This window comes from Oryctolagus cuniculus, chromosome 8 (genome assembly GCF_964237555.1).
Source record: "Oryctolagus cuniculus chromosome 8, mOryCun1.1, whole genome shotgun sequence".
Lineage (NCBI taxonomy): Eukaryota > Metazoa > Chordata > Mammalia > Lagomorpha > Leporidae > Oryctolagus > Oryctolagus cuniculus.
The window spans coordinates 97,821,791-97,844,540 of NC_091439.1; the positions used below are offsets into that span (position 1 = coordinate 97,821,791).

At 43.8% G+C, this 22,750-nt stretch overlaps 1 long non-coding RNA gene across 41 annotated transcripts in view; it reads left to right on the forward strand.

Annotated features, from left to right (window-relative positions):
• Positions 1 to 21,032: 21,032 nt before the first annotated feature.
• LOC103350790 (uncharacterized) overlaps positions 21,033 to 22,750 on the forward strand; it is a 772,648-nt gene continuing 770,930 nt past the window's right edge. For 15 of the 41 annotated variants that reach the window (XR_011378436.1, XR_011378433.1, XR_011378435.1 and 12 more), the window contains exon 1: positions 21,036 to 21,554. This is a non-coding gene — a long non-coding RNA (uncharacterized lncRNA). Of the gene's footprint in view, positions 21,555 to 22,750 lie in introns of all 41 variants that reach the window. The other 26 variants (XR_011378420.1, XR_011378422.1, XR_011378425.1 and 23 more) reach the window with 7 other exon arrangements.

Below are 22,750 nucleotides of genomic sequence, written 5' to 3' on the forward strand. Positions count from 1 at the left end.
AAGTACATCCTAGAATCTGAAAATGTTGTTATAAAACTGCTCCCTTTCTCAACCCATCTGGGCGACCACATTTCCTCATCTATTTTGACCAAAACTACATGGTGTTATACACTGAACGTAGACACAGGGATGAGAATCCAGCTGTCTTCTGTTCAACCAGATATTAGAGAAATTTCACAAAATGTAACATAATACCACTCTTCTCTATTTTTGTTGACTTTGGAAAATTCAGATATTTCCCCTGTGAAATGTTATACAGAATTTATTGTTAATTTTAAACTAATTTGGGAGTAAAAAAATTTAGTTGTCTCAGCTTTAATTTGTATTCTTAATTTTTAAAGATAACATTTTAAATTTACATTATAGAAAGGCTCTACTAAAGAATTCAACAACTAATATATTGAATACATTGGATGTTAATAAATACAACCCACTCAAAGTTTTCTAGAGGGTAAAGGTGTCCTGAGATCAAGCTATTGCATAATGGGGATATAAAATGGGGATATACAAATACATGAGGGTATTTATCACACCCAGAGAGGAAAGCTCTTACCTTAGCTGGGTTAGGAGTGCGGGGTAGGAGCATAGGGTCTGTTTTTGTCTCCACCTTAGGGTTTGCGTTTTGGTTTAGTGAAGTAGAGAGAACTCCAGCGGCTGTGAGAGGGCAGGCAGAATGCATCTGCCTGGCTTTCAGAGGGGCTGTGTAGAAATCCCTGCGGAGTCCTGCCATCCTTGATTTCCTGAAGCCTGGGAGTGGAATGCAGAAGAGAAGAGGCAGAGGGGTCTGTGGGTTGCTTTGAGGTGCATGGAATGTGGCTGAAAGTTTAGGACTAACTTGCTTACAATGGATTCTCCAAGACCGGGGGCCAGCTGGGGGTCACAGGAGTCACAGAGGGCCAGAATCCTCAATGCGGGCCAGGGTCAAGCTGAGGCACCTCAGCAGATCAGCATTATCGCACAAGGCTGCCCATCTCTTGTCATGCAAGTGTGCCTCTGTGCCCTGAGAGGACACCATCCCAACAGGTGAGAGAACCAAGTGGATCAAATGGGAAGACGCTTCCACTTTATTTTAAATACAGAAATGAATAATTTACTGTGAATAGATAACCTTTTTTCTCCTATTATCAACTAGAAATGAAGACCTGTGAACAAGTTTAGTTTACAGTTGGACTTCCATATCCATGAGTTCTGCATCTGATTCAATCAAGCAGAAAATATTTTTTTAAAAAAATTGTGGCTGTATTGAACATACAAAGATTTTTCCTGGGGGCTTGTGCTGTGGTGCAGTGGGTTAAAGCCTTGGCCTAAAGCACTGGCATCCCATATGGGCGCCAGTTCTAGTCCCTGCTGCTCCTCTTCTGATCTAGCTCTCTGCTGTGGCCTGGGAAAGCAGTAAGAAGATTGCCCAAGTCCTTGGGCCCCTGCACCCACGTGGGAGACCCAGAAGAAGCTCCTGGCTCCTGGCTTTGGATTGGCGCCACTCCGGCCATTGCAGCCATCTGGAGAGTGAACCAGTGGATGGAAGACCTTTCTCTTTGTCTCCACCTCTCTGTAACTCTTTCAAATAAATAAAATAAATCTTTAAAAAAATGTTTCCTTGTTATTATTCCCTAAATAATACAGTATAATCACTATGTATATAACTTTACATTGTGTTAGGCACTATAAGTAATTGAGAGATAAAGTGTATAGGAAGGGGTGATAGATTATAGGCAGCTACTACACCACTTTACATAAGGAAGCATTTGGGGATTTGGGTATCATGTGGAGTCTGGAACGAGTTCTCCACAAATACTGAGGGGTGACTATATAAGGATGTATTTATTTATTTATATATTTTTAGAAACTTTTTATTTAATGAGTACAAATTTTATAAGCACAACTTATTAATATAGAGATTTTTCCCAACATGTGTGTTCAGCCCACGTCCAAGTTCATTATTGTTCTGTACTATTTGTGGCCCTCCATTGACTGGCTGGTGGTGGTATTATGTTCTTTAGGAAATCCTCATCATTACAAAGTGGGCTCAAGTCAGTCTGGGGACCAAGTGCAGGTAGTATTATTTCCTCTTGGAGAAAAAAAATCTTTCAAGACAACAGTAAACATTGAGATGTTATCCTTAGGGGAACTAAATAATCTGAGTCTGGTGATAAAGAATCCTGTAGAGCTGGTTCCACCACTTCCTCAATACAGTGAGCTAATTTTAGTAAGAGGTTGATTTGTAATCATGAAAGCTGGGCAAGGAAATATTAAACTAAAGGAAGGAAACTGGGAGTCCATGGAAGACTAGGACCTGATGGTATTTAGCATCTGCATCCAAGGAACTGTATAGGCACTTGGCTTCAAGGGTGATGTAATAATATATGTTGGGTATAAAAGTAGCCAATTGAACAAATTACCCCAAGCCTTCATTCCTTTCTATATAAATGCCCTTAGCAATATGATCCCACTGACCTATGATCCTGTTAACTTTGGCCAATGGGATGCAGCAGGAGTGTGCTAAATTTGAGCCTGGAACTCAAGAATTCTTGAATGCGTCTCAGAGGCCATTTCCAATTTCAGGCCTTAATAAGACTTGGAAACTTGCTGAGATATCATGGGTGCTAGTCTGCAGGAGGATGAGATATCATGGATGGCAGAGATGAGTCACCCTCACAGCAGCCACCTTCTGGCTAACCCAGCAAATGGCTCCAAATCCGTAAGTGAGCCCATGGAAGACCATAAGAGCCACCCTGCTGAGCCCAGCTCAAATCGTTCACCTGCAGAATTACTGTTTCAATCCATTAAGTTTTGGAATAGTTTCTTATGTAAATAATAATAGAGAATATACAGCTAGCCATTTACAAGTATATAGTTAACTGATAAGAATAAGAATCCTTTCTCATGAATTCATTTTTAATGGCATGCCCATGGCAAAGCAGGACATTATTTAAGGGTGGATGTGTTTGTAGTCCGCTGTTAACTTATAGTTGGAAAATGATAGACTTATTTAACTGTGGATTTTGTTTTAGCTTTCAAATTTAACTCTGCTATTCATTTGTGGATCATTGGAAACATAGGAAAATTTTTGTTTTATATATGTTCTATAAATAATATTGTGTTTTAAGCCTATAATGGAAATAAAAGTGAACAAAGAAAGAATTTAAAGATTTTCGTTGGGCAGACATTTAGCTTAGCAGTTAAGACAGTAGTTAACATGTTTGCATCCTGTATTGGAGCATTATGTTCAACACCCAGTTTTAGCTCCTAATTCCAGCTTCCTACTGATGCAAACCCTGGGAGGCCATGGTGATACCTCAAATAATTGGGTTCGTAGTATCCATGTAGGAGGCCTGAATTGCACTGTAAGCTCCTGACTTCAGCCCTGGCCCTTCTGTGGCTGGCTGTCATGAGCATTTGGAGAAGGGGTCAGGGGCAGGGACCCCTCTCTATCAGTCTGTCTCTTTCTGCCTCTCAAAAATAAAAATTGACCTGGCTGATTCCCTGAGGCTTTGTTGACCTAAACAATGCAGAGGACTCCTGGATGATAGCAGCTTCCAGGTTCCTCCATCCTGTACAGTTTGAATGAAGTGAGAGAGGTGAAGATTTGGCCATCTGGGCACATGGATGGAATGTTAGTCAAAATAACAATAGCAATAACAGAGCAACAACACTTTAAGTTGTCTAAATTGTGTCAATTGAATCCTCCACGGATGTCATTAATGGCCCTAATACAAACTATGAATGACACACTGGCAGAGGATGTAATTTATAAATAAACCCACAGAACTTTGAAAATTTCAGCCTCCCTTTATAAACTCCACTGTACCTCAAAGCACTTTGTCTCACTTATCCACAAATACATATGAAAACACCCTCCATTTAGAAGGATATCAAGACTGAAGCTTTGGGGCCAGTGTTGTGGCATAGTGGGTAAAAGCTGCCACCTGTGATGCTGCATCCTATATGGGTGCTGATTCAAGACCGAGTGGCTCCACTTATGATTGAGCTCCCTGCTAATGCACCTAGGAAAGCAGCAGAAATGGCACAAGTGCTTGGGCTCCTGCACCCACTTGGGAGACCTGGAAGAAGTTCTGTTGATTGAATCATAAATAACTGGTTTCCAGTCCCCACCATTGCAGCTATTTGGAGGGTGAACCAGCAGGTGGAAGATCCTTCTCTGTCTCTTGCTCTCTCTGTGTAACTCTTTTAAATAAATAAATGAATCTGTAAGACTGGAACCAGTCCCAAAAAGAAAAATACCACGTGTCTTTCCTGCTCTGTTGTAACTAATAGAATACCAAAAAATGTAATGTATGTGAATGAAATTGACATTTTGAGAACTGATTATTGTTTACAGCCCTTGTCTCTACTCTTGAGGAACAGTGTGTTTTTCTTCTTACTATTTGTTCAATTCTTTACTTAGCGGAAGGTTAAGTTTTTGAGTATAAAGCTGAAATTATGTCATTGTAAAATTTAAAAGAAAGAATATGAAAGGAAGGAGGAGAGAGGGCGGGAGGTGGGCAGGAGGGAGGGTAGGGTGGGAAGTGTCACTATGCTCCTTAATCTGTATATAAAATGCATGAAATTTGTTCACCTTATATAAATAAACTTTTTTTAAATACCTGCAGCTTTGAGTATCTGACATTTTGGAGAAAAAGGAAAAGATGCAATCATATGTTAGTCTTAACCAGCAGCTTTAAAAACCTGCCAAGATATACTAAAAATGCACAGGTTAAACAATGTATCTATCCAGGTTTTATAGAGAATTGAAATCTAGTTAACACAATGCAATGTGGGGATGAAACCACAAGATGGCAGAAGAATGACTTTGATCTCTCAGGTTTTTCTTATCCCTCCTAAATTAAAAGATGCACCCTGTTTAGGCTAATTAATTCTGTCATTAATTAAAAGTAGGCATAGTAATAATGATATCCCAAAATATTTTAACCTTTAGCAATCTCCATCTCATTTTTGTGTTCAGAGAACAACAAAGAGTGAAAATTTGGCTTAATTTTTTTTTAAAGAATATGTCTACATTTCTTTTTAGTTTAAGGACTAGAATCTAACATTTGAAGTCTATTATGGTATATAGACACAGAGCTCAATATGCAAAGATCTCCCTGGAATTCAAATGTGTTTAATTGTCTTACACTTTGGTCCCCAATTCTTATATAGGGAGAGAAGAGAAGAGGGAAAAGGAAGCATTCAGTCTAAAGTGAATTTGGAAATAGTAAATGAAGGACAACTTAGGTTTAACTCCACACTGCAAAGTATTGCAGAATCAGGCAAGGTTAATGTGAAGAGAAATGATGGAAAGGCAGCTAAGCTAATTACACAGTGAAGGGAAACTTTTCTGACCCATCGCTGTGGCTTCCTGTATATTATCTCTTCTTCCTTTGATCCTTTGAGAAGTATTTTTTAAAAGATTTATTTTATTTATTTGAAAGGAAGAGCTACAGAGAGAGAGACAGAGAGAGAGAGAGACAGAGAGAGCTCTACCATTCTCTGGTTTACTCACCAAATGGCTGTAATAGCTGGGCTGGCCCAGACCTAAGCCAGGATCCAGGAGCTTCATCTGGGTCTCCCGCTTAGGTGCAGGGACCCAAGCACTTGGGCCATCTTCCACTGCTTTCCTAGGCATCTTAGCAAGGAAATTCCTAAGATTTAGTTCTTTATTTGAAAGAGTTACAGAGAGAAGTAGAGACAGAGAGAGAGGTCTTCCGTCCGCTCGTTCACTCCCCAGCTAGTTGTAACGGCAGAGCTGTGCCGATCCGAAGCCAGGAGCCAGAAGCTTTCTCCAGGACTCTCAGGTCAGTGTAGGGGCCTAAGGACTTGGGCCATCTTCTTCTGCCATAGCAGAGAGCTGGATTGGAAGTGGAGCAGCCGGGACTCGAACCGGTACCGGCAGTTTTACCTGCTGTGCCACAGAGCCAGCCCCTGATCTTTCACTTCATTGTGACCTCTATGACGTCTCCTGACATTTCATTTGGAACCATGCCCTGGGTTCCCCTTTTCTCTAGCCCGGATGCATTCAGGTGCAGTGTTTTTATTCTCTTGTCAGCACCCTATTTTATTGTTTTTCCACCAAACCACAGAACTCAGCCTGCAAGACTTGAATCAGTGTAAGCAAACTCCGTACTTTATAGTTGATCCCCAACCCTTGTAGGGAAAAGGATTTCTCTGCCATTGCAAGTTTGACAAGAGAAAAACAGGCAAATTTGACTGAAGTTTTATGTGCCACGGGGGTTCTCCAGAAATGAAGACCTAGAGAAGCGGTATGGGAGTGTTTTTTGTGTGTGGGTGTGTGTGTGTGTGTGGGGGGGTGGAGGCAGGATTGGAAGACAAAAGGGTGTGAATTGCCTGGGTGGACTTGGCCAGGCTTATTTGTTCAGGTTCTTCTCTGTGTCCCCTGGGACATTCCTTTCGTCTGGGTTGTATGATCTACACGAGGGTCATATGAGCTACCTTAGTGGGAGGTCAGTTAGCTTGCATGGCCTGCTTCAGGAGCAGGGAAATGAGGGAAAGCTGGCAGTGAGCACCTGGCTTCTGCTGCTTTCTCAGGCAGCAGTGTGCCTCGTTTTATGCTCCTCCACTGGCAATGCTTTCCCATCACTCCCCAGCACGTCATGGTGGCTCACATTTTCATCAAGAGCAGTTTTATCTTTTAACTCAGATTGTCTAGATTAGGAACTTGTTAAAAGCTTGTGCATGGTCCCAAACATGAAAAGTGGCAGAGCCAGGTCAGGTTTTCTAACACAAAATCTGGGATTTTCTCTTCCTTAGAAGCTTTTCAATTATATTAGGGAGGAGATACAAAGATTTTTATGTTATTTACTTTTGTTTTGGTAATAAATCTGACCGTACTGAGTATCCAACTATAACCGACATTTGAGTGTGTTTACATGTTCTACCAATAGGTGGCGCCATGAGCCTTTCCACTGATTTTTCATGACTCAATCAATTTCTGACTAATGTTAAGAGTTTAACTTTATGAAAGAAAGTGACATAACATACCTTCTAATTTATAACACCTCTGGCAATTATAGCGCAGTTGTCACAAGAAGCTCCAGGGAAAGCAGATCAAAATAATTTAAGGATTAGAAGCAAAGCTCTGGAGGGAAGATGTGGGTGTTTGGTCCTAGGTGGGAAGAACCTTATATTTAGAAGCTTTCCACAAGATTCCAAACCATTTAGTGCAGGGAATTTCAATCCCTGGATTTATGACACGTCAGGAGGTCTCCAATTATCTCAAAATGTGTCACGAAAGTCTTAGAAAGTATATTAATTCTCTTTAACTTAAGTACAAATATAGATTTCTGTGCATTTAGGAGGAGAGGAGGTAGCAAGTTAGATAAACGATAGACTGAAGAGCAATTTCCTTTCCCATCTAAAACAATTCCCGTGCTGATTTTCAGTGGTGCGCAACATTTTCCTTATTTCCTCTTCCTTACAGATAAGGTTCTGAAGGACCCAGTAAACTGCAAATGTGTCATCTGGGCGAGTTAAACAAACCATCATCTTGTTCCTGTGTCTCAGCATCACGACAGGAATGAAGTTAGCTCCGGAGTTCTAATCATCCGGAAATGATTTGAATGTACAGAACAAAGCCCAGAAAAGCAGGTGGAGGGGAGGATTAGGAGAGAGAGAGCTTGGAATGAGGATGCTGAGTGCTCCGAAACGGATGTGTTCAGACAGTGTTATCCAGTTTCAAAGTTTTACTTTTCTTGTTGTGGAGGAGTATCGTGGACCCCTTCACGCTGCTGTAACTGAAAATCCTCCTTGATAAGTAAACACTTGGGAAAGCAGTGTGGCTTGGGCCATCTTGTTCTGTGAGTACTGCCCCATGCAGTTTGCTTAGGGGGCTGGTTGCCTGGTGAGAGGACTTCAGGAGCCTAAGAGGTGGGACACAGAAGTGGGAGCTAAGAGGAGCTGGGAGAAGCCGGACATGCGCCCCACAACGGGCATCTGTTCTCAAAGAAACAGCAGCATCCACAAATCTAAAAGTACTGTTTCCTCCAATCTCCTTTCCTTAACAACCCAGGAGGTAGAAAGAGAAGAAGAGGCAGAGAGTTAAAGAGCAGATGAGGAAGAAAACTGTACAAGACATTTCATGGTCATACCTCACCGAGGACCAGAAAAAGACATACACTATAAATAGTGTAAGTCTGTGTAACTGCCACTACCACCAGAGGAGCTGGCAGAGATATGATTGAGGCACCACCACACAGCATTGCAGTTTTTTTTTTTTTTTTGTTAGGCAGAGTGGACAGTGAGAGAGAGACAGAGAGAAAGGTCTTCCTTTGCTGTTGGTTCACCCCCCAATGGCTGCTGCAGCCGGTGCACCGCACTGATCCAAAGCCAGGAGCCAGGTGCTTCTCCTGGTCTCCCATGGGGTGCAGGGCCCAAGCACTTGGGCCATCCTCCACTGCACTCCTGGGTCACAGCAGAGAGCTGGCCTGGAAGAGGGGCAACCGGGACAGAATCCGGTGCCCCGACCGGGACTAGAACCCGGTGTGCCGGCGCCGCAGGAGTAGGATTAGCCTATTGAGCCGTGGCGCTGGCCGGCAATGGAGTTTTTATAAAAATTTTATTTATTTGAAAGGTAAGAGGGGAGGAAAGAGAGGGAGGGAAGGAGAGAGGGAGGGAGAGAGAGATGTTCCATGTGCCGTTTCACTCCCCAAATGCTGGCAACAGCTAGGGCTGGGACAGACTAAAGCCAGGAGTCATGAACTCTATGTGTGTGGCGGGGATCCAGGAATTTAAATCATCACCTGCTGTCTCCCAGGGTGTGCATCAGCAGGAAGCTGGAAATGGGAGCAGAGCTGGGACCCAAACCCAGGCAATCCAGTATGCGGGTGGCATCTCAACCAATGTCTTAACTCATTGCATCAAACACCCAGCAGAGCAATGAGTCTTGAGCACACTTGTCCATTCATTTATTCCCTCAGCAAATATTCACCAAGCGCCTACTAAGTGCCTGCTACTGGAGATACAAGGGCGATAAAATGTGATCCTTGTTACAAAAAACCCACTATTTATTGGAAGCTATGAATAGCAACCAGATAACATCAATGACTATAAACTCAAAGTGCCTTGGAAGAGGGAAACAAATGTGTCCTGGGAGAAAAATCACTTAATTGTCTTATGTATTAAGTCCAACATAGAAGTGGAAGGGATGCTGTATTGGGATCCAAGTTGTACACTATCTGGGTCCTTCCATGGGCTCCTCCCTCCCTGCTTCCCTCCTTCCCTCCTCCCCTTCCTCCCTTCTTTCTTTCCACTTTCCTTCTTGCCTGCCTTCCCCCCATCTCTTATACTTAAAACACAATTCATCAGTGAAATTAGTCAAGTGGATGTAGGGGAGGTAATATATCTCTCCCTTCACGTATTTTTGTTCAGTGACTAGAATTCCATGACAGAAGACAGATGAACAAGGTAAACATGTACAAATTTATCCAAGTTTTACATGACACTGGAGCCTTCCTAAGGAAATGAAGATCCGAATAGGTTGGTTAGACCAGAGGGCTGTTAATACTGGGTGTGATCACGTGTGTCAAGTTGTGGAGACGTCAGGTAGGACGAAACGGTACTTGTGAAGATCTGTGAACTAGGGAACACGTTCCAAGGCTTGTTGCTCAGGTTCCTCTCTCTGTCCCTTCATCTTTGGCGATAAGGACGCTTCTTAATCATGGAGAGAGAGCAGACACCCCGCACTGAGGGCGTTTTGACCTGCCTTAGAAGATGCTCAGATAACCCTTCCTATACCTGCTCTCCTAATTCCTTCAGCTTAAAATGCTCCACCTGTCAAGGCATGGTATGTTGGAAGAGTGTGTCTTGAACTCCATATGGAGATTATTTGCGTCATAAAATGACATATTTAGGGAATTTTATAAAATTATAAAAACTGCTTATAAAAATTGAGTTTGTCAAAAAATTGACTTACACAACTATTTCCAGGATCCTATTTCTGAAAGAAGCAAACCTGTATATATACCTGCTAGAATTATCAGCAACTAGAGGTACATTATGACATCCAAGTGTTTCATAAGTGTGGACTTTCTTGCCCTATGACAGAATATCTAAGCAGATGATGAAAATAGTCTTATGAATCTGTCGTAGGCAGGCATATAGAATACAATTGATTAGGTTTGTGAGCTGCAAGGCCATACCTCACCACACCCCTGTGTGACCTCATGCCCCTACCTGACCACACCTGTGCACCCACTGGCCAATCAGGTTAATTAACCAGTCCCCTTTGGGAGTGGATTAAAAGCCTGGGACGCAGTGTGTCCGCCCCTCTCCTGTCCTTGGCCTCTTGCCAGGGTGCATGGCTTTTGGGCCCCCCGCCCCACGCTTCCTGTCCTAGCTGCTCCTCCACATGGCTGGCTCCTGGTACTTGGTATGAATCCAGATTCCCCTCTCCTTTTAGATAGGGCCCTCACTCTCCTATGCATGTCTCTCACTGAATAAAAGCTTAAAAATGTACCATGCTGCCTCATTCATCTATGCCGGTATTCAGAATTCTTCTCTAATATTAGGCAAGAACCAACACAGGCTTCTTAATATTGGGAATTTATTAATAAGCATACAGTGATATCATATGGTACCCCGAATTCCAATTTCATATGGCACCCCAGATGGAACTCTTAGGGGCCATATTCTGATTTCATATTTTAGGAGGCCTATTCCGATATCAAATCCACATAATTAAAAGAGCTGCTCAGAAAGTTAAACCCTGTAAAAATGACCTGTCCTATTTAATTTTTCGATGAGTAACAAATATTTGTGTCTATGCCTGATAATAGGAAAGTGTTCTCATTTGCTGCCTTTCTGTCTTCTCAAAGACCAACCCTTGAAGGCAGGTTGTGGGAGCAGGGCGAGCCAAGGCTGTGGCCCTGATGAGCTAACTGCAAGGCTGCCTGGGGCAGGCCCAGCACCCCACAAAGGTAGGACAAGCTCTGCTCCAACACCGGTTCCTTGACTTTCCAATCCTAGCTTTGAAGTTCAAAGCTATAACAACCCGTGATCCAGCCCTCTCCTCTGTAAACTGATGATCCTAACACTTGCCTCATCTGCTTCAGCTTTGCTGCATGGTTCAAAGCGATAACATATGCGAAAGTGCTTTACCACATATAAAGTGCTGGTTAAACGTGGGTATTATTATGATTACTCCGGAAGAACACTTAGCTCATGGCTTAGTAATGGTGAGGCAAACAGTGTCGCTAAATAAGACAATATAATGGTCTTAAGAGGCTCTAATTCAGTTTCTCCTTTTTATTCAAGCACACAATTGCATCCGAACACTTCACAGACAGCCTGAATGGGCCCTGTGGAGGCTGATAAGGAAAATTAGAACAAGGAGCTATTTGCGCCCTCGTTTTAATAACCGAGTCAAGGAGCAGGCACTTAATCCAGGAAAGAAGGAACACTTTCTCCTGCTGAGTCCTCGGCGAGATAATGACTCCATTACGTAGCACGCCTTCCGCCTTCCGCAATGACTGGTGCGCTGCTCCTTGGAGGAGCAGGCGGATGCCATCGCTCTCAAAACAAAGTGTTCTCTGCGGGTAAAGGGGACTTAGTTTTGCCACCATTTACAGAGCGTGGCCTTTTCCACAGACCACCTCCCCGTCCCTTTTTTTTTTTTTAATAAAGATTTATTTATTTATTTGAAAGTCACAGTTACAGAGAGAGAAGAGGCAGAGACAAGAGAGAGAGGTCTCCCATCCGCTGGTTCACTCCCCAATTGGCCGTAACAGCTGGAGCTGCGCCGATCCAAAGCCAGGAGCCAGGATCTTCTTCCAGGTCTCCCACACAGGTGCAGGGGCCCAACTACTTGGGCCATCTTCTACTGCTTTCCCAGGCCATAGCAGAGAGCTGGATTGGAAGCGGAACAGCCGGGACTAGAACCGGCATCCATATGGGATGCTGGTGCTTCAGGCCAGGGCTTTAACCTGCTGCGCCACAGCGCTGGCCCCATCTCCCCCCGCCTTTTACAAAAGATTTTGTTTATTAATTATTTGAGAGGTGAAGTTACAGACAGAGGGAGAGACACAGAGAAAGCTCTTCTCTCTGTTGGTTTACTCCGCAAATGGCCACAATGGCTGTAGCTGAGCCGATTTGAAGCCAGGAGCCAGGAGCTTCTTCTAGGTCTCCCATTTGGGTGCAGGGGCCCAAGCACTTGCACTATCTTCCACTGCTTTCCCAGGCAGTAAGCGGAGAGCTGGATTGGAAGAGGAGCAGCCAGGACACGAACCGCCCACATGTGATGTTGGCGCTGCAGGTAGAGACGTATCCTACTTCAGCCCCTTGCACAGACCTTTTTTTTTTTTTATTCACTGGGAATAATGAGCCTTCAGTTACACAAATGCCTGCTTTTAGGTATTTATGCAGACACTTCTTTGCTTTCCTCATAAATCATAAGCATGCACACGTGCTTGCACGCCACACACACACATACAGACACGCATGAGGATGCTTCAGAAGACACATGACCTAGTGCTTAACATGTCCATGTCCCGTGTCCTAGTTCTTGGGTTCAAATCCTGGCTCCAACTCTCAGTCCCAGCTTCCTGTTAATGCGCAAGCTGGGAGGCAGCAGTGATTGGGTTCCTGCCACACATGTGGGAGAGCTGGGTTGACTTCCCTGGTCCCTGGGTCATTGTGGGCATTTGGGGAATGAACCAGCTCTTAGGAGCTCTCTTGTCTACCTGTCTCTCTTTCTCTCTGTCTTCCTGCTTCTTGAATGAAAAAAGATTAAAGAAAATGGCATTAAAAGATGCGTGTACTTTGGTGCAAAAAATAAAATTGAAGTCCATGCATATGAGTGGTCTTCAAAAAGTTCATGGAAATGTGTATTATGAAAAAACTATACATAGATTTCAAACTTTTGTACCCTAAAAAATTTGTTTCTATTTTTCTGTGCACTTAAAATTATTTTTCATTTATTTTTATTTTATTTGAAAGGTAGACACACACACACACACACACACACACATGCTCACACACACACCAATACAGAGATATATTCCATCTGTTGTTTCAGTTCCCAAAAACCTGCAATAGCTATGGCTGGGCCAGGCAGAGGCCAAGAACCAGGAACCTGATCCAGGTGTCGCAGTGTGACTCAACCACTAGAGCCATCATCTGGTGCTCCTTGGTATACATTAGCAGTAAATCAGATAGAAGCTGAATAGCCAGGAGTGGTCCAGGCACTGCACCATGTGATATGGGTAATTCAGCCACTGTGTCACACACCTGTCTCTCCATGCATGTTTTGAAGTACCCTCATATATAATTTTAATGTTGGTAAAGGAGGATATAAAATCTGTGTCTTGTTTAGGAAACATAAGAGAAACCTGTGGCCGAAGTCCATTCAGGTACTTGGGGGCAGGTACGTTTTTCTTTCTGTTAATGCTGAATCTCAGTAAATGATGGTCTGAGAAGCATGAAATAAATCTGAGAAGCATGAAATAAAAACAGAGCACCTCTGAGAGGACTGTGGAGACCACGGCCAGGGCTAGCACACAGTACATGCGAGAGAGGAGAGACACTGGGACTGTTTGTGGAATAAATGAACAGAGGAATCACAACCATGTTCCAGAATGACGAAGAGAGAAGTCTGCCATAATACTTGGTTCCCGAAGTTACAATGTACCAATTTCTAGATGTTTTGCAAGGGGAGCTGTGTGCTGTTCCTATGTTTTAGTGTTTTTAGTGACTACATTTCCTGTTTAGCTAGGAAATTGTAAGCAAACGTACAATTATTTTTCTTTTTTTTTTCAGATGTATTTATTTATTTGAAAGGCAGGGTTACAGAGATGAAGAGAGGGAGAGGGAGAAGGAGGGGGAGAGGGTGACAGACAGAGAGAGAGAGAGAGAGAGAGAGAGAGTCTTCCATCCACTGGTTCACTCTCTAGATGGCTACAATCGTCAGAACTGGGCCAATCGGAAGCCAGGACCTTCTCCTGGGTCTCCCACAAGGGTGCAGGGGCCCAAGGACTTGGGCCATCTTCTACTGCTTTCCCAGGCCAGAGCAGAGAGCTGGGTCAGAAGTGGAGCAGCAGGACCTGAACTGGCACCCACATGGGATTCTGACACTGCAGGTGGTGGCTTTACTCACTGCGCCACAGCACCGGCCCCACAAACGTAGAATTCTTTTTTTTTTTTTTTTTTTTTGGGGAAGTAATTCTTTTTTTTTTAACTTTTATTTAATGAATATAAATTTCCAAAGTACGGCTTATGGATTACAATGGCTTCCCCCCCATACCGTCCCTCCCACCCACAACCCTCCCCTTTCCCACTCCCTCTCCCCTTCCATTCACATGAGGATTCATTTTCCATTCTCTTTATATACAGAAGATCAGTTTAGCATACATTAAGTAAAGATTTCAACAGTTTGCTCCCACACAAACAAAGTGAAAAATAATAGATGATTTTTTAAATGATGATGAAATCAGATCAGACCTATTGTCATGTTTAATCCCAGTGAGAGTCAAGTTGGGAATTGATAATTTCTTCTTCTTCTTCTTCTTTTTTTTTTTTTTTTTTTTACAGAAGATCAGTTTAGTATACATTAAGTAAAGATTTCAACAGTTTGCACCCCCATAGAAACACAAAGCGAAATATACTGTTTGAGTACTCATTATAGCATTAAGTCTCAATGTACAGCACATTAAGGACAGAGATCCTACATGAGGAGTAAGTGCACAGTGACTCCTGTTGTTGACTTTACAAATTGACACTCCTGTTTATGGCATCAGTAATCACCCTAGGCTCTTGTCATGAATTTCCAAGGCTATGGAAGCCTTTTGAGTTCTCCGACTCTTATTTAGACAAGGTCATAGTCAAAGTGGAAGTTCTCTCCTCCCTTCAGAGAAAGGTACCTCCTTCTTTGAAGACCTGTTCTTTCCACTGGGATCTCACTCACAGAGATCTTTCATTTAGGGTTTGTTTTTTTTTTTTGCCAGAGTGTCTTGGCTTTCCATGCCTGAAATACTCTCATGGGCTTTTCAGCCAGATCCAAATGCCTTTAGGGCTGATTCTGAGGCCAGAGTGCTGTTTAGGACATCCGCCATTCTATGAGTCTGCTGAGTATCTCGCTTCCCATGTTGGATCACTCTCCCCTTTATTTATTCTATCGGTTAGTGTTAGCAGGTACTAGACTTGTTTATGTGCTTCCTTTGACTCTTAGTCCTTTCATTATGATCAATTGTGAACTGAAATTGATCACTTGGACTGGTGAGATGGCATTGGTACATGCCACCTTGATGGGATTAAATTGGAGTCCCCTGGTATGTTTCTAACTCTACCATTTGGGGCCAGTCAGCTTGAGCATGTCTCAAGTTGTACATCTCTTCCCTCTCTTATTCCTACTCTTATGTTTAACAGGGATCACATTTCAGTTAAATTTCAACACTTAAGAAAAATTGTGTATTAATTACAGAATTAAACCAGTCATATTAAGTAGAACAGACAAAATAACTACTAAGAGGGATAATGTATTAAGTTGTTCATTAACAGTCAGGGCTATGCTGATCAAGTCACCGTTTCCCATAGTGTCCATTTCACTTCAACAGGTTTCCTTTTTGGTGTTCAGTCAGTTGTCACCGATCAGGGAGAACATATGATATTTGTTCCTTTGGGACTGGCTTATTTCACGCAGCATGATGTGTTCCAGATTCCTCCATTTTGTTGCAAATGACTGGATTTCATTGTTTCTTACTGCGGTATAGTATTCTAAAGAGTACATATCCCATAATTTCTTTATCCAGTCTACTCTTGATGGGCATTTAGGTTGGTTCCAGGTCTTAGCTATTGTGAATTGAGCTGCAATAAACATTAGGGTGCAGGTTTCTGAGGAATCTCCAGACTGACTTCCATAGTGGCTTGACCAGTTTGCATTCCCACCAACAGTGGGTTAGTGTCCCTTTTTCCCCACATCCTCGCCAGCATCTGTTGTTGGTAGATTTCTGCATGTGAGCCATTCTAACCAGGGTGAGGTGAAACCTCATTGTGGTTTTGATTTGCATTTCCCTGATTGCTAATGACCTTGAACATTTTTTCATGTGCCTGTTGGCCATTTGGATTTCCTCTTTTGAAAAATGTCTATTGAGGTCCTTGGCCCATCTCTTAAGTGGGTTGTTGGTTTTGTTTTTGTGGAGTTTCTTGATCTCTTTGTAGATTCTGGTTATTAACCCTTTATTTGTTGCATAGTTTGCAAATAGTTTTTCCCATTCTGTCGGTTGCCTCTTCACTCTCCTGACTGTTTCTTTTGCAGTACAGAAACTTCTCAATTTGATGCAATCCCAATAGTTGATTTTGGCTTTGACTGTGCCTCCCGGGTCTTTTCCAGAAATTCTTTGCCTGTGCCAATATCTTGAAGGGTTTCTCCAATGTTCTCTAGTAACTTGATGGTGTCAGGTCGTAGATTTAGGTCTTTAATCCATGTTGAGTGGATTTTTGTGTAAGGTGTAAGGTAGGGGTCTTGCTTCATGACAAACGTAGAATTCTAAGGTCAGGGCAGTCAGTGCTGGAAAAAGTTTGAGGACAATTGGTTATTATGTATGTTGAGAATTCTTCTTACTGTAGTCTGAATGTTTAGGTCCCTTTGAAATCACCAATGTGATGCTATCAGGAGGTGGGGCCTTTGGGGAGGTGTTTTGGTCATGAGGGCAGAGCCCTCGTGGATGCCGTCAGTGTCCTTATTTAAAGAGGCGTCACTTCTTCCACCACGTGAGGATGGTGATCAGGTGCCATCCGGGAACCAGAATCAATCTGTGCCTTGAGCTTGTACTTTTCCCAACCTCCAGAACCAAGAGGAATAAATTTCTATTGTTTCTAAGCTCTCCAGTCTGATATTTTGTTAAAGGGCTGGAGTACTGAAGCACTTTCTTGTTCCATAGACTGTGGGTGTGCAGGTGTATTATGAGATATACAAATATGTGTGTGTATTTAAATGGAGAGAGAGTGACAGAGAAGTTCTTTTTTTGTATTTTTGTGCCACGGGATGGCTAATCCTAAAGGTCTGTCAGTGTTCTGTTTGCTGAGAGACAGCCTAGCATTATATCCTTTGCTGACGAGTCATTCCCAAAAGGAAAGTTGGAGGGGCCAGCATCGTGGTATACTGGGTAAAGCTGCTGCCTGTGGTGCCAGCGTCCCATATGGGCACCCTTTCAGGTCCTGGCTGCTCCACTTCTGATCCAGTTCCCTGCTAATGGCCTGGGAAAGTAGCAGAAGATGGCCCAAGTGCATGGGCCCCTATACCCACATGGCTTGTTTCAACCCAGCTCTGGCCCTTGCGGCCATTCTGGGAGTGAAGCTGTGGATGGAGGAGCGCTCTCTCTCTCTGTAACTCTGCCTTTCAAATAAACAAATAAATCTTTAAAAAAAAAAGGAAAGCTGGAAACAGCAGTGGCTATAACTTTTAAACATCACACTGGAAAATAACTTGAGACTTGCAAATTCTTAGGGCATTTTAATCTTAAAATTAATTTGTTGGTTCACATTGAATAATATGATTTCTATCAATTGCTTTTCTAGAATTTTTATACAGTTTCCCATTACATATTAAATTAAATGTTCTTTTTAAGTTAATTTTTTATTAATGTAAAGGGAACAGATTTTATACATTCCATAGGTATGGTTCCAAGAAGACAACCGCCTTTCCCTCACTCCTCTGCTCCGCCCAATCCCCTTTGCTTCCTCCCTCTCTTCATCAGTTTTTGCCAGGACTTGATTTTAATCCACTCTATATTCACAGGCTTAATTTGCCACTAATTATAATATTCAACAAGCAAGAAGTAGGAAGACCACAGTTCCACAAGACTACATGAGCCGTTTTTTCCCTTAGTCCTAAACTTCACTCTAGTTAATTCCAGAGGTAGATATTTCAAAAGGAAAAAATTAAAAGGATGCATACTTCCCAGTCCAGAGATACTGAAGTATGCTTTCCCACAATTTTTTTCTCACCTACATTATTGACATGACATGACTAAAAATACTGTTATTTTCTTATAGCATCATAAAACTAGATGCAGAATCCACATCTACAAATCTTCTATGAAAAAACTTAGGATAAAACTTTTGTGACTTTGGGGGTAGGTAAAGACTTCTTAGGCATGATCCCAAAAATGTGATTCATAAAAGACAAAATAGATAAATTAGACTTCATCAAACGTAAGAACTTCTCTTTGAAAGACACCCTTAAGAGAATGAAAAGAGAAGCCACAGACTAGGAGAAGTTATTTGCCAAATTACTTTCAAATAAAAAACTTGTGTTAGGAATATATAACCATCTCTCTAAACTTGATAACAATAAAAACCCCCCAAGTAGGCAGAGAATCTGAACAACAACAATAAAAATCACCAAGGAAGATCACATATGACACAGAATCATTCAATATTATTAGTTATGAGTGAAATGTAAATTAAAACCATGAGGTACCATTGCACAGTTTTTAGAGTGGTTAAAATTCAAAACACTGATCATATGCATGTGTCGGTGAGGATGTGAAGAATCTTGGCTTTCACATATTGCTGGTGGAAATGCAAAGCACTGTCACCAATTTGTAAAACAGTTTGACAGTTTCTTAAGTAGTTAAGCATACATGTACTGTGTAATCTAATTATTTTACAACATTTACCCAAGAAAAATAAAAATATATATGCACAAAAAGACTTTTACATGAACGTTCAGAATCATTTTGTTTGCAATAGCTCCAAACTGGAAACAACCTAAGTAGCCAAATAACAGGTGAATGGTTAAACAAACTGTAGAACATCAATACCATGGAATCCATGGTCAGCAATAAAGAGGAATGAACAACTGATACATGTTCCAACATGAATAATTCTGATAAGAATTGTACTGAGTGAACAAAGCCAGGCATAAAATAATATAGTGTATAAAACTATGGAAAATGCAAAATAATCCGTTGTGGTACAAAGCAGGCTTTTATTTTGTTAAGATTTATTTGTATTTATTTGAGTTACAGAGGGAGGTAGAGACAGAGATAGGTCTTCCATCCACTCGTTCCCTCCCCATGGCCAGAGCTGAGCTGATCCGAAGCCAGGAGCAGGAGCCAGGAGCTTCTTTTGAGTCTCCCATGTGGGTGCAGGGGGGTAAGCACTTGGGCCATCCTGTGCTGCTTTCCCAGGAGCATTAGCAGGGAGCTGGACAGGAAGTGGAGCAGCTGGGACTAGAACAAATGTCCATATGGGATGCGGCTGCTGCTGGCCAGGGCTTTAATCCACTGCACCACATCAGCCCCCACCCCTTATTTTAGAGATTGTACTTATTTATTTGAATATCAGAGTTGAGGGGGAGGGGATGGGAAGGGCAAAGGGTAGAGGGAGATATTCTACATCTGCTAGTTCATTCCCCCAGATGGCCACAATGGCCAGTGCTGGGCCAGGCTGAAGCCAGGAGCTGGGAACTTCATCCAGGTCTCCCACATGGGTGCAGGGGCCCAAGGAGTTGGGCCATCTTCCACTGCTTTTTCCATACCATTATCAGGGAGCTGGATTGGAAGTGGAGCAGCTGGGACTTGAACCAGCACCCATATGGGATGGCAGCAAGAGCTTCAAACTCTTTGAGTGTGCTTGTTTTTCTCTCTCCTGTAGTCATTTATCTTCCTAAATTCCTCCTGGAAATGAGTTTTCACCTCACAGCTAAAATCTATTTCACCTGTAATCTATTGATATACTACTAGGACTTGGTGTGGTAGTAACATGTGGGCATGGTAAAGATGCTGCTTTGTTATGATTGAATTTCAGTCTTTTAGTGGCCTGGGCCTATAATTCTGTAATCTTCACAAGTGTCTCTCTTCCTCCCTCTCGCTCTCCTTCCTACCTGCCTGCTTCCTTTCCCTCCCTGCCTTCCTCTCTTCCTTTTTATACCTTTCCCTCTTTATCTCCACTTGTTTATTTCTTTGAAAGGCAGAGTTACAGACACAGGGAGAGACAAAGACAGATCTTTCATCTTCTGGCTCACTCTACTCTTCAAATGGCCACAAAGGCCATGGCTGGGCATGGCTGAAGCCAGAAGCCCTACCTGGGTCTCCCATGATGGGCATAGGGGCCCAAGCACTTGCACCATGCTGCTGCTTTCCCAGGAATATTAGTAGGGAGCTGGATCAGAAGTGGAGCAGCTGGGACTGCAACCAGCCCTAGAGGCTGACCTTGCATTTGGAGGCATGACCCCTTGGAGCATGATACTGGCCCCCACAGGTGTTTCTGAGTTTTGTTTTTATCCCTTTTGTGAGACTGGAGGGATCACAGGGAGCTGCAATCAGCTAACTTTTCATCCCCCAGTGGGTAAAGGGTCTGGTAAACTCTTTTACTCTGGATCCTAAGCCTTTGTTAATGCACAACGTGCTGGGAATTTCACAAGGATTCTTTTCCTGTTGCTTGTGCCACAGCCACATGCTCTTTCTCGGCTTTTCACCCAAAGGACTTGGCAGGGCTCCTAGACATAAAAGCCATGAAAGTCTGGGGGTCCTCCGAGCTTCTAGGAAGCTCCATTCTACCTTCCTGGTCCTCTCTCCCCATTAACAGCTTTTCCCCCCCTTTCTTTCTTGTAAGTCCCTTACTGGTCCTGCTTTGATGACTGAGCGAGAACAGCCAAAACCGAGAATAATTAAGAGTGGAAAGGGGTCATCTCCACAACATTCCACTTATGCACTGAACTAGAGACTGGCAGGGTCATGATCGCGGTTAGAAATCGGCAGCATAGAAAGAGAACAGGTGGTCAGGATGAACGTTCTTAGAGAAATACAGCCTCCCACCCCCACCGTCACAACTGGGACACTTGGTGGGAATCTGGTTTGCTTCCACCCCAGGGGAATTAGAACATCAGCTCAAAAGCTGTTTGGGAAGGGGTGGAGGGGCTGTGGCAACGGGGCAAGGGGTTGCTTTCCCCCTGCTGGGAGTCCCAGGCTCTGTGGCCTGGCAGGAACCGGGCAGCCTGCAATGCTGAAGTGCAGGTTTGGGGCTGCCACCTGCTCCGGGCAGGAAGCTGGCGGGGGCTCTCGAGGGCTCGCTCCTCCAGGGAGCTGCCGGTGCAGCCGTGCCTGACCTCCTCGCGGCAGTTTGCTTGTGAGGTTGTGATGCACGCTTTGTTCCATGTCAGCTTCTTGACGGCGCCCCCGGAACTGGCGCAGATAATCGTGCTCCGACGGCAGGGGTGAGGACACAAGCCAAGCCGCAGGCTCCCCGTCTCGCTCGCCTCGGCCTCATGGGCGAGTTACAGAGGAGCCTTCGCGAGTCCCAGGAAGTTCCCGTCTTCGCTCAGACAAGCACGACTTGACTTCCGGCGCTTCTCCAGCGGGTGTGGACGCCATCAGAGAGCCCCCCAACAGCCGTATTTCCGGAAATGAGAGCCGGCGAGGGGAGCTGGAAGGCCCAACGCTCCCCGGGGTCTCTCTCTCTGTTTCTCCCCGTGGTCCACTCTTGATTTCCAGAGACGCTCCCAGGGGTCCCCCCCACCACCGTGGTCCACACTTGACCTCCAGCAGTTCACCAAAATGGTCATTTAACGGTTCACCAGCTTCTGGCTCCAGAGGCTTCCACTCCAGGTAACAAGACCGGAGCTGTGACTCCGGATTCACCTGTTTCTTCGGATTTGGGACTGGTAGTTTACCCCAAAACTTTAGTTCTCTGATGGGTCTAAGTTACTGGTATATGTTTTGTACAGCTTTCTTCTTCTGAGGATGAAAATGATCACTTTTTTTTTTATTTTTTTGACAGGCAGAGTGGACAGTGAGAGAGAGAGAGAGAAAGGTCTTCCTTTGCCATTGGTTCACCCTCCAATGGCCGGCGTACCGCGCTGATCCGATGGCAGGAGCCAGGTACTTATCCTGGTCTCCCATGCAGGTGCAGGGCCCAAGGACCTGGGCCATCCTCCATTGCACTCCCTGGCCACAGCAGAGAGCTGGCCTGGAAGAGGGGCAACCGGGACAGAATCCGGTGCCCTGACTGGGACTAGAACCCGGTGTGCCGGCGCTGCAAGGTGGAGGATTAGCCTAGTGAGCTGCAGCGCTGGCTGAAAATGATCACTTGTTAGCTCTTTACATGTTGGAGCCGAAGTAGGAAAATACATCTTTCCAGTTGTGGACAGTGGACAGTTTTTTTTTTTTTTTTTAAAGATCTTCAATGTATCAAGCTAGATCACAGAAAATTAGAAACCATGCTCCCTTTTCCCCCTCTTGCTGCATTTCGTCGCTCACTCTAATGCATAAGAAAAACCATTTAAACTCAGGAAGGATGGGTGGTTGGTGGAGATAAGCCGAGAGAGCTGTGTGGGCCCGAGGAGGCCGTACTTGGGCGGGGGAGGGTGTGTGGTGTGTGCGTGAGGCAGACGGAGCATGGGTCGGGAAGGCAGGCAAGGACTCAGGACACAGGTGACGCCTATGTTGGATCTGTCAGGGATTAATATGCTGAAGGAGAGACGAGAGATGGAAAGTGGTCTGGGTTGGGAGAATAGCAAGTGCAGCAGCACGAAGATGAACGAGAAAGGGTCTTACGCATTACTGCTTGCGGTGTGTCCGTGCTTTGCCTGTTCTACACAAGTTACTCGCATTGTTTTCATGCTGCTTCGTTTGGAACACTGTCCACACCAGGAAGGGAGTGCTGGTGGTGGCCTTTGCCCCTCCAGCCTCTTTCCAGCCACTCTAGCCCCGACCAATTAAACCTTTATTTTCTATCGAGTTATAAATAAAAATGGGTTACCTTCATTTCAACTATAATTTGTAACATCTTCATTTGTGAAATT